Genomic DNA, 12616 nt, shown 5'->3' with positions numbered 1-12616 from the left:
TATGTGTATTTGCCTGAAGACATGAGTAAATTAGCTTAAATGCTAACATGCTAACGGCTACCATGCTAGCACCTAGCAAGAGAGCATCAAGTTGAGAAAGTGCCAAGGTTGTCCTATAACCTCCCTACATCATGCCATGTGTGTATTTGCCTTTAGACATGAGTAAATTAGCTTAAATGCTAACATGCTAACGGCTACCATGCTAGCACCTAGCAAGAGGGTTTCAAGTTTACAAAGTGCCAAGGTTGTCCTATAACCTCCCTATATCATGCCATGTGTGTATTTGCCTTTAAACGTGAGTAAATTAGCTTAGATGCTAACATGCTAACAGTTATCATGCTAGCACCTAGCAAGAGAGCCTCAAGTTTAGAAAGCGCCAAGGTTGTCCTATAACCTCCCTACACCATGCCATGTGTGTATTTGCCTGAAGACATGAGTAAATTAGCTTAAATGCTAACATGCTAACGGCTACCATGCTAGCACCTAGCAAGAGAGCATCAAGTTTAGAAAGTGCCAAGGTTGTCCTATAACCTCCCTACATCATGCCATGTGTGTATTTGCCTTTAATAATGAGTAAATTAGCTTAAATGCTAACATGCTAACAATCATTATGCTAGCACCTAGCAAGAGAGCCTCAAGTTTAGAAAGTGCCAAGGTTGTCCTATAACCTCCCTACATCATGCCATGTGTGTATTTGCCTTTAGACATGAGTAAATTAGCTTAAATGCTAACATGCTAACGGCTACCATGCTAGCACCTAGCAAGAGAGCATCAAGTTTAGAAAGTGCCAAGGTTGTCCTATAACCTCCCTACATCATGCCATGTGTGTATTTGCCTTTAGATGTGAGTAAATTAGCTTAAATGCTAACATGCTAACATGCTAGCAATTAGCATTTAGCCACAGAGAGACTTCAGAAGTTTATCTCAAAAATTAGCCATCAATCACGTTTCTACGTGGCCGTATGGCTGAGCTACAAGGCTGTGAAAAGTCTGTAAATTCTCATTCTTTTCACTGGCATGAGCTGTTCTAAAAATAGCCCAAATGTCCCTAATTTTTTGAACCATTGATTTTTGCGTTTTTCAAACGCGAATAGCGTCGCCATGGTTACACAAAACGTTCCAAAAAATAAATACCGCTGTAGTCCCGAGTGCCACGTTTCCGGCGGTGTAACATGTGTGGGGATCCTTCCTGCGGTTTTGGCCGCATTACGCGCACAAAAGTGGGAAGATTAAGATATAAGAATAACTAGAAAATTCCCGCGGAAATTTTGATGGACTGGCCACCTGTGCTGTGAACCTCGGGCCCGGTGGGCCAACGGCTATCGCGGTAGCACCTAGCAAGAAAGCCTCAAGTACGGAAAAAGTTGATGCAGTCCCATAGTGTCCCCACATCATGCCAAGTGTGTAATTGCCTTTAAACTTGAGTAAATTAGCTTAAGTGCTAACATGCTAACAATCATTATGCTAGCACCTAGCAAGAGAGCCTCAAGTTTAGAAAGTGCCAAGGTTGTCCTATAACCTCCCTACATCATGCCATGTGTGTATTTGCCTTTAAACGTGAGTAAATTAGCTTAAATGCTAACATGCTAACAGTTATCATGCTAGCACCTAGGAAGAGAGCCTCAAGTATAGAAAGTGCCAATGTTGTCCTATAACCTCCCTACATCATGCCATGTGTGTATTTGCCTTTAGACATGAGTAAATTAGCTTAAATGCTAACATGCTAGCACCTAGCAAGACAGCCTTAAGTTTAGAAACTGCCAAGGATGTCCTATGACGTCCCTGCATCATGCATGTGTGTATTTGCCTTTAAACGTGAGCAAATTAGCTTAAATGCTAACATGCTAACAGTCATCATGCTAGCACCTAGCAAGAAAGTCCCAAGTTTAGAAAGTGCCAAGGTTGTCCTATCACCTCCCTACATCATGCCATGTGTGTATTTGCCTTTAAACATGAGTAAATTAGCTTAAATGCTAACATGCTAACAATCATTATGCTAGCACCTAGCAAGAGAGCCTCAAGTTTAGAAAGTGCCAAGGTTGTCCTATAACCTCCCTACACCATGCCATATGTGTATTTGCCTTTAGACATGAGTAAATTAGCTTAAATGCTAACATGCTAACGGCTAACATGCTAGCACCTAGCATGACAGCCTCAAGTTTAGAAATTGCCATGGATGTCCTATGACGTCCCTGCATCATGCATGTGTGTATTTGCCTTTAAACATGAGCAAATTAGCTTAAATGCTAACATGCAAACAGTCATCATGCTAGCACCTAGCAAGAGAGCCTCAAGTTTAGAAAGTGCCAAGGTTGTCCTATAACCTCCCTACATCATGCCATGTGTGTATTTGCCTTTAGACGTGAGTAAATTAGCTTAAATGCTAACATGCTAACGGCTAACATGCTAGCACTTAGCAAGACAGCCTCAAGTTTAGAAACTACCAAGGTTGTCCTATAACCTCCCCACATCATGTCATGTGTGTATTTGCCTTTAAACGTGAGTAAATTAGCTCAAATGCTAACATGCTAACAATCATTATGCTAGCACCTAGCAAGAGAGCCTCAAGTTTAGAAAGTGCCAAGGTTGTCCTATAACCTCCCTACATCATGCCATGTGTGTATTTGCCTTTAGACATGAGTAAATTAGCTTAAATGCTAACGTGCTAACGGCTACCATGCTAGCACCTAGCAAGAGGGCCTCAAGTTTAGAAAGTGCCAAGGTTGTCCTGTAACATCCCTACACCATGCCATGTGTGTATTTGCCTGTAGACATGAGTAAATTAGCCTAAATGCTAACATGCTAACGGCTACCATGCTAGCACCTAGCAAGAGGGCCTCAAGTTTAGAAACTGCCAAGGTTGTCCTATAACCTCCCCACATCATGCCATGTTTGTATTTGCCTTTAAACGTGAGCAAATTAGCTTAAATGCTAACATGCTAACAGTCATTATGCTAGCACCTAGCAAGAGAGCCTCAAGGTCAGAAAGTGCCAAGGATGTCCTATAACGTCCCCGCATCATGCATGTGTGTATTTGCCTTTAAACATGAGCAAAGTAGCTTAAATGCTAACATGCTAACAGTCGTCATGCTAGCACCTAGCAAGAGAGCCTCAAGTTTAGAAAGTGCCAAGGTTGTCCTATAACCTCCCTACATCATGCCATGTGTGTATTTGCCTTTAGACATGAGTAAATTAGCTTAAATGCTAACATGCTAACGGCTACCATGCTAGCACCTAGCAAGAGGGTTTCAAGTTTACAAAGTGCCAAGGTTGTCCTTCAACCTCCCAATATCATGCCATGTGTGTATTTGCCTTTAAACGTGAGTAAATTAGCTTAAATGCTAACATGCTATCAATCATTATGCTAGCACCTAGCAAGAGAGCCTCACGTTTAGAAAGTGCCCAAGGTTGTCCTATAACCTCCCTACATCATGCCATATGTGTAGTTGCCTGAAGACATGAGTAAATTAGCTTAAATGATAACATGCTAACGGCTACCATGCTCGCACCTAGCAAGAAAGCATCAAGTTGAGAAAGTGCCAAGGTTGTCCTATAACCTCCCTACATCATGCCATATGTGTATTTGCCTGAAGACATGAGTAAATTAGCTTAAATGCTAACATGCTAACGGCTACCATGCTAGCACCTAGCAAGAGAGCATCAAGTTGAGAAAGTGCCAAGGTTGTCCTATAACCTCCCTACATCATGCCATGTGTGTATTTGCCTTTAGACATGAGTAAATTAGCTTAGATGCTAACATGCTAACGGCTACCATGTTAGCACCTAGCAAGAGGGTTTCAAGTTTAGAAAGTGCCAAGGTTGTCCTATAACCTCCCTATATCATGCCATGTGTGTATTTGCCTTTAAACGTGAGTAAATTAGCTTAAATGCTAACATGCTAACAGTTATCATGCTAGCACCTAGCAAGAGAGCCTCAAGTTTAGAAAGTGCCAAGGTTGTCCTATAACCTCCCTACATCATGCCATGTGTGTATTTGCCTTTAGACATGAGTAAATTAGCTTAAATGCTAACATGCTAACGGCTAACATGCTAGCACCTAGCAAGAGAGCCTCAAGTTTAGAAACTGCCAAGGTTGTCCTATGACCTCCCTACATCATGCCATGTGTGTATTTGCCTTTAGACATGAGTAAATTAGCTTCAATGCTAACATGCTAACATGCTAGCAATTAGCATTTAGCCACAGAGAGAGTTCAGAAGTTTATCTAAAAAATGAGCCATCAATCACGTTTCTACGTGGCCGTATGGCTGAGCTACAAGGCTGTGAAAAGTCTGTAAATTTTCGTTTCTTTCACTGGCATGAGCTGTTCTAAAAATAGAACTGGGGTGTCCCTAATATAGTGGCCGATTTTTTTTTCTATCGCGAATACCGTCGCCATGGTTACACGAAACGTTCCAAAAAATAAATACCGCTGTAGTCCCGAGCGTCACGATTCCGGCGGTGTACCATGTGTGGGGGTCCTTCATGTGGTTTCGGCCGCATTACGCGCGCAAAAAGTGGAAGATTAAGATATAAGAATAAAAATAATTATAACTAAACAGCAATAACAATATGGGCTGGCTCAGTAGCCAGCCCATAGACTGCTACTGCAAGTAGCAGTCTATGGGCTGGCTACTGAGCCAGTCCATAATAAAAATTGGTAAACACCACAAGGAATAACAATATGGGCTGGCTCAGTAGCCAGCCCATAGACTGCTACTGCAAGTAGCAGTCTATGGGCTGGCTACTGGGCCAGTCCATAATTATCACTACCTTTTTTTAATGGTGCTAATGTGCAAATTCATATCAATTTATTCAAAATGATATAGAAATTTGAATTGCAATGAAACTTTGACAATTATTGATATTTTATTCTTATTCTTCTTTATTCTTTTCCCCTGAATGAGCACTTAAACACACTCTGCATTGGTTATGAGACTTTCCATCTTCATAAAGAGGCTGACAACCCACAGCGAAGGAGATAAGACGATGAAAAGCATGAAAAAAAAAAAAAGGAGGGAGGCCAGTAAATATGAACATGTTCAACATACTTGCGTGTGTATGTGTGAAAGAGAGGCAGTCATTTTGCTCTGGAGGGTTTTGCACATTACACCACCATGTTAATGCAGTCATGCATGTCCGTGCCATGGCATCAATTTAATGTAACCACAGCATACATGACTGGTGGTGTGTGTGTTTTTATCTACATATGGTAATGGTAATGGTTTTATTTGATATTTTATTTTGAACATGCATCAGATTACAATTGAATGCATCACATAATCAGTTCACAGTTCCACATGTCCAAAAGGAGTAGGAAGAAGCAAAGCTTATTAAATCCTACCCCTCCATCTGGTACTTTTACAAACTGTTACATTTGTTCACTTCCTGCTTTCTTAATTTAATTTAATTTAATTTAATTTAATTTAATTTAATTTAATTTAATTTAATTTAATTTAATTTAATTTAATTTAATTTAATTTAATTTAATTTAATTTAATTTAATTTAATTTAATTTAATTTAATTTAATTCATTTTCTACCGCTTTTCCTTACGAGGGTCGCGGGGGTGCTGGAGCCTATCCCAGCTGTCTTTGGGCGAGAGGCGGGGTACACCCTGGATTGGTCGCCAGTCAATCACAGGGCACATATAGACAAACAACCATTCACACTCACATTCATACCTATGGACAATTTGGAGTCACCAATTAACCTAGCATGTTTTTGGAATGTGGGAGGAAACCGGAGTACCCGGAGAAAACCCACGCATGCACGGGGAGAACATGCAAACTCCACACAGAGATGGCCGAGGGTGGAATTGAACCCTGGTCTCCTTGCTGTGAGGTCTGCGCGCTAACCACTCGACCGCCGGGCCGCCTTAATTTAATTTAATTTAATTTAATTTAATTTAATTTAATTTAATTTAATTTAATTTAATTTAATTTAATTTAATTTAATTTAATTTAATTTAATTTAATTTAATTTAATTTAATTTAATTTCCATGCAAGTTTTTATATGTTTTTGTAAACATTTGTTTTTTGTTTTTTATTTGTATGTGTGTATTTTGTAATAACATAACAAAAATTGCCATACTTGTGATCGACAAGGAAGCTAATGTTGAGGAATGAACAGAAAGACTGTTGTAAAGAGGAGAAAATGAGATGGAAAAAAGCCAGTGCCAATTTGGTGGCCTCAGTGGATGCGAAATAGCATGTTTCCACTTGTCTGTCACGGATGCTGACTCAAGAACTGTTGGACTAATTATATGGCAGAACTGTTACACATTATATAGACACAGAGAACGAGATTACATTTGGTTAAAAGGCCATCATGTTCAGTTGAGTTTGTTTTCAACAAGACGTTTGGACAACAGTGTCATTTTCTGGCAATTTTACTCCAAATTATAATCATCAAGATGGACCAATTTACACCCTTTCATGTGAGGGTCAAATTTAGATTGATGGCATTTTTAAAAAGACATAAGAAGTTGAATAGAAGATCAGAATGTGAATGCATATTAATTTGAAATTTACTGGGTGATTGAATCAATTAATGAGGTAAGAAACGGTTAATTTAGGCTGAAGATAAGTTGTGTTAGTTACTTTTTTTTGCTCTTTTATAGGGTTTATAGAACTCTAAAACTATTATTTGTATTTATACACAAGTATTACAAAGCAAACTCGCTAAATGTACTGCAAAAAAGGTCAGTAAGGATAATTCATAATGCCGCCTACAGAGAACATACTAACTCCTTATTTCTAAAATCACAAATACTTCAACTTGCTGATATAGTTCATCTTCAAACAGCTAAAATAATGCATAAGGCTAAAAATAACCAATTAGCTAAAAATGTCATCCAATACTTCTCTACAAGAGAGGAGAAATATGATCTCAGGGAAGAAGTACATTTGAAACACTTCTATGCTAGGACTACGTTAAAAAACCATAGCATTTCAGTATGTGGAATCAAACTATGGAATGGATTGAGTAAGACCCTCAAACAATGCACAACGATGAGCCAATTCAAGAAACAATACAAGCAGTTGATGTTTGCTAAATACAAGGATGAAGAGTCTTGAACCAGTCATGATGTGCTATATATATATCACTATATTGACACTTACTATGGTACCCATTATGTCATTGGATGGTCATATCACCTCATACTTCCGTACATTATTTAAAAAAAATTACAAAAAAAACCCTTAAACTGTATCATGGAAAGCAGGAAGTGAACAAATGTGGGAGGAAACCGGAGTACCTGGAGAAAACCCACGCATGCACGGGGAGAACATGCAAACACCACACAGAGATGGCCGAGGGTGGGATTGAACTTGGGTCTCCCTAGCTGTGAGGCCTGCGCGCTAACCACTCAACCACAGTGCAGCCCTAAAAATAACCAATTACCTAAAAATGTCATCCAATACTTCTCTACAAGAGAGGAGAATTTTGATCTCAGAGAAGAACTAAATTTGAAAAACTTAGGAAATTAGGAAAGCAGGAAGTGAACAAATGTAACAGTTACTGATTGTAAAAGTACCAGATGGAGGGGTAGGATTTAATAAGCTTTGCTTCTTCCTACTCCTTTTGGACATGTGGAACTGTGAACTGATTATGTGATGCATTCAATTGTAATCTGATGCATGTTCAAATGAAATAAAACCATTACCATTACCATTACCATTTCCAAGTCAAATCAATCCTGTGTTGTTTTCAGCTATGCCTTTTGTAAGCACATTATCCTAATACCAGGGTACAAGTCCCTGTGGTGTTAAAGGACGAGTGGACCACCTTCTCTTCCTTTTGTGTCGCAACAGCAAATAAATAAACACAATTCCTCTCCTTCAAATATTTGTCGGTCGATTAAACAATGGTAAATTTATTTTGCTCTGGTTTTGTACCATGGAGGAAGTGTGTTTTTGATACATTGCCCTCTGCAGTTTCGGAGCAGACGCTATAAATTCACACAAGGTCTCTCAAGCGGATTTCCGCGCGGCTAGTTTGTGCAGAAAGCTTAATCCAGCCTTTAGGGTTGAGGGTTAGTGGGTTTACAATAGGGCGATACTATCATTAGGGTTGTCAGGATTTGGGATTTAGGGGATGGGGTTTAGGATTTGAGTTAGCGTTAACTTTCAGGTTCGAGCCACCGAAGTGTTTTAATGTACGGCAACTGACTGGAAGTGTTTCAATCAGGGAGAGCTTAACATGTCCTCCTTTGTAGTAAGCATGGGGGTGCACTCTACTATTATCGAGTGTGAGAGAGAGAGAGCAGACTCCAGATCTTTCTCTCTCCCTTCCACTCCCTCCATCCTCCTGTTCCTCATCCTCCAGCATGTCACTCTCTCGACTCCCCTCTGCTGCTCATTTCCAACACAACTTCAACTATGGGTACATTTAATATTTAATGGTAAACATTGAGCTCGCTCGGCCCTGCGAGTCCTCCCTCCTCTCCCTCCTCCTCCCCCCTCTTCCTCCATCTACTCTGCGCTCCTCTCTTCACCACCTGTTAGTCCGTCTCCCTCACTGCTCTGCGTTGGAATCCCCTCTTCCTCTTCTTTTTTTTTTATGAGGAGTTCCACACTTGCTTTGGAGGTAAGTAGCCATTGCGCTGCCAATGCTAGTTCCTAATCCTTATCTTGGATGCGGTAACGTCATGTAGGCTATATTTGCATGTTTTGTTCGGCGAGAGAACAGTGCGGACAAAAGGCAGATAACCATCCACGAGGATGCTGCATGATGTTTCTATTTAACTGGCGCAACAGCTGCTACGACATGACACACACGGAAGTTTTCTCATCCCTGAGTTGGCTCTAATTGACAGGCTGTCAGTGTGAGTGATATGCCGACTCCATCTCCTCTATACTCTATACTGTTTGCACTGTATCTGTCAGCAGGGTACTATTTAACGGTGAATGCGAATCGTTGTGGGGAGTCTTGTGCGTAGAATGTAAAAGGGAAAGCATCCTCACATGTGCGCCACAGGTGGACGAATAGTGACTGACATGAAAATAATGAGACTTATGGATTTTCAAGGAGGTGGGGAAAAAAAAGGGGGGGCTTCGTGTGCTTCTGGCATGAGTCTAATTTAAAGTGAAGGAGCTAAAAGAGGAGGAGGGGAAGGAGGCGTCACATAGATACTCCAATCTCTGCAAGCTAACCTATAACCTCTATACATATATACAGCACAAACAGCCACAGGGCTGCTGCTGCTGCTGCTGCTGCTGTTGTTGTTGATAACAACTTGTGCACTATTATCCTCAACATACACAAAGTATGCATTATCACTTTTACTGTGAGGTGACGACTTTTTCAATGTGAAGATGAAAAGAGAGGATGAAAGCTGGCATCATGAGAGAGCGATCAATCAGCAGCACGCTGGGAGATTTTTTTTTTTTTTTTGTTTCCTCCTTCCCGCAAGCAACCAGCCGGGCCCCCACGGCTGCATGTGTGCTCCAGCAGCTCACAGCCACATGTGCCACTGACTGCACACATCACATCAACACACATGCCTGCAACAACCAGCCGCATTGTGGCTCCTGCGTTAGTGTGTGAATTAATGAAGTGATGCAATCTGCATGTTCGCTGGCATTTCTGTGCGCCTTCTGTCATATCTGTACTGGGTATTATTCGCAGTTATCTATGCATCTCTACGTCCGTCCTTTTTCTGTGCTGCTTATTCTCACTAAGGTCTCAGGGGTATGCTGGAGTCTATCCCTGCTGACTTCAAGTGGTAACAAATGTTACCATATCTGTCTACATCATCCGTCCATCCATTTTCTATGCCGCTTATCGTCACTAGGGTCGTAGGGGTATGCTGGAGCCTATCCCAGCTGACTTCAAATGGTAAAAAATGTCACCATTTCTACCTAAACCATCCATCCATCCATCATTTTCTATGCCACTTACCCTGACTAGGGTCGCGGGGGTATGCTGGAGCCTATCCCAGCTGACTTCAAATGGTAACAAATGTTACCATTTCTGTCTAAACCATCCATCAATCCATTTTCTATACTGCTTATCCTCACTAAGGTCGCATGGGTATGCTGGAGCCTATCCCAGCTGACTTCAAATGGTAACAAATGTTACCATTTCTACCTAAACCATCCATCAATCAATTTTCTATACTGCTTATCCTCACTAGGGTCGCAGGGGGTGTGCTGGAGCCTATCCCAGCCGACTTCAAATGGTAATAAATGTTACCATTTCTACCTAAACCATCTATCTATCCATTTTCTATGCCACTTATCCTCAGTACGGTCGCGGGGGTATGCTGGAGCTTATCCCAGCTGACTTCAAATGGTAACAGATGTTACCGTTTCTGTCTAAACCACCCATCATTCCATTTTCTATACTGCTTATCCTCAGTACGGTCGCGGGGGTATGCTGGAGCTTATCCCAGCTGACTTCAAATGGTAACAGATGTTACCATTTCTGTCTAAACCACCCATCATTCCATTTTCTATACTGCTTATCCTCACTAAGGTCGCAGGGGGTATGCTGGAGCCTATCCCAGCGGACTTCAAATGGTAACAAATATTACCATTTCTACCTAAACCATCCATCCATCACTCACTTTCTATGCCACTTATCCCCATTACGGTCACAGGGGTATGCTGGAGCCTATCCCTGCTGACTTCAAATGGTAACAGATGTTACCATATCTGTCTAAACCATCCGCCTATCCATTTTCAATCCCGCTTATCGTCACTAGGGTCGTGGGGGTATGCTGGAGCCTATCCCAGCTGACTTCAAATGGTAACAAATGTTACCATTTCTGTCTAAACCATCCATCTATCTATTTTCTATGCCACTTATCCTCACTACGGTCACAGTGGTATGCTGGAGCCTATCCCAGCTGACTTCAAATGGTAACAAATGTTACCATTTCCGTCTAAACCATACATCCATCCATTTTCTATACCGCTTATTCTCACTAGGGTCATGGGTGTGCTGGAGCCTATCCTTTGGGTGAGAGGCGAGGTACACCTGAGACTCAAAATACATAAAACATTACCATTTCTGTCTACACCAGTGTGAGGCAAACCTTCTCTGGAGGCAGCTTGAGAGAAATAAAAACTGACATACTTTTCAAAACCTGCTTAGCTAACTTCTGTTATGTTTAGAGTGTAAACAGACTCTAGGGTGAGAAGAAAATGCCACAAAATATGCTTTTAAAAAATGTATTTTTCAAGGAGCAGGGCATGCCCCAGATGTATTATGTTCACTGAAGGGGAGGGGGGGGGGGGGGGGCTCAGTGTGTCAACTCTGGTCTAAACAACACAACAAAAGTATTCAGTGTGGGCATGCAAGTCACAACCAAAACAAAAATGGAAAAATCTGTATTAGTTTTTCTGCAGCTGAGACCTCATCAAACTGTACTGTGCCCCACAGAGCAACAAGCTCAGTATGTCAGTATGTAACCTAGTATAGTTATGTAACAGGTACCGCTGTACAGAAAAGCAAAACTGAAAGTCAAACCTGTCACACAGATCATGGCACCAATACAGGCATCTCACATTAATACAGTCATCCTTCGCTATATTGTGTTTTTTCAAGAATTAATTAATGAATTGGTAGACTGTGGTCTATTATTAATTAAAACATATTGAAATACAAGTGCTATGTAGTATTCAGGTTGGTAGAGACATTACATTACATTAACACTGCATGGAGTCATGAAGTCAGCTATGGCATGCAAGACATGATAGAATAAAAAAAAATGTTCTCCTCCCATCCTGTGTGGAAGTGGTAAGTTTTGGCGTCTTGAGTTTAGAATAAGTACAATGCTAACTGGTTCCCTCGCTAGCTAGTGGCCATCTCATAAGAATTGCAATACTGTATGGTGAGAAAGGATTATAACGGTGATTATAGGGGTGTTACTTCATGTCTACAGGTTTCTGGTCGTGTTAAAAAACATATTTAGGAAGTCATAAACAGATTTTCTATGCTGCAACTACAGAAATATAAAATTTATTAACATTGACGAGTGGTTAGCGCGCAGACCTCACAACTAGGAGAGCAGGGTTCAATTCCACCCTCGGCCATCTCTGTGTGGAGTTTGCATGTTCTCCCCGTGCATGCATGGGTTTTCTCCGGGTACTCCGGTTTCCTCCCACATTCCAAAAACATGCTAGGTTAATTAGCGACTGCAAATTGTCCATAGGTATGAATGTGAGTGTGAATGGTTGTTTGTCTATATGTGCCCTGTGATTGGCTGGCCACCAGTCCAGGGTGTACCCCGCCTCTCGCCTGAAGACAGCTGGGATAGGCTCCAGCACCCCCGCGATGAATGAATAAAAATGGCTACTGGAATGTAAATACATACACTGCATATATGTATAGCTACAGTACTACAGTAAGAGTATTGTGCCGCATCAACCAGACAATACACTACCAATGTATGATGCAGAATATTAACCAACTACTATGTGAGCTCAAAAGACTCAGTAAGTGGTATGAATGTGAGTGTGAATTGTTGTTTGTCTATATGTGCCTTGTGATTGGCTGGTCACCAGTCCAGGGTGTACCCCGCCTCTCGCCAGAAGACAGCTGGGATAGGCTCCAGCACTCCCTGCGACCCTCGTGAGGATAAGTGGTAGAAAATGAATGAATGAATGA

At 41.2% G+C, this 12616-nt stretch overlaps 2 protein-coding genes across 10 annotated transcripts in view; one reads left to right on the top strand and one right to left on the bottom strand.

Annotated features, from left to right (window-relative positions):
* The window catches only part of adprh (ADP-ribosylarginine hydrolase), a 75520-nt gene that overhangs the window by 27288 nt on the left and 35616 nt on the right, over positions 1 to 12616 (bottom strand). The window lies entirely within an intron of this gene.
* doc2a (double C2-like domains, alpha) overlaps positions 8304 to 12616 on the top strand; it is a 40644-nt gene continuing 36331 nt past the window's right edge. Inside the window, exon 1 of one of the 2 annotated variants that reach the window (XM_058062362.1) lies at positions 8304 to 8590. The gene's annotated coding sequence lies outside the window, so the exon portion shown is untranslated. Of the gene's footprint in view, positions 8591 to 8630; positions 8829 to 12616 lie in introns of those variants that run through there. The other variant, XM_058062364.1, reaches the window with a different exon arrangement.

The sequence above is a fragment of the Doryrhamphus excisus genome, chromosome 22 (genome assembly GCF_030265055.1).
Source record: "Doryrhamphus excisus isolate RoL2022-K1 chromosome 22, RoL_Dexc_1.0, whole genome shotgun sequence".
NCBI lineage: Eukaryota > Metazoa > Chordata > Actinopteri > Syngnathiformes > Syngnathidae > Doryrhamphus > Doryrhamphus excisus.
The sequence above is the reverse complement of the archived record's forward strand: the minus strand, read 5'-3'. Positions and strand labels throughout refer to the sequence as shown.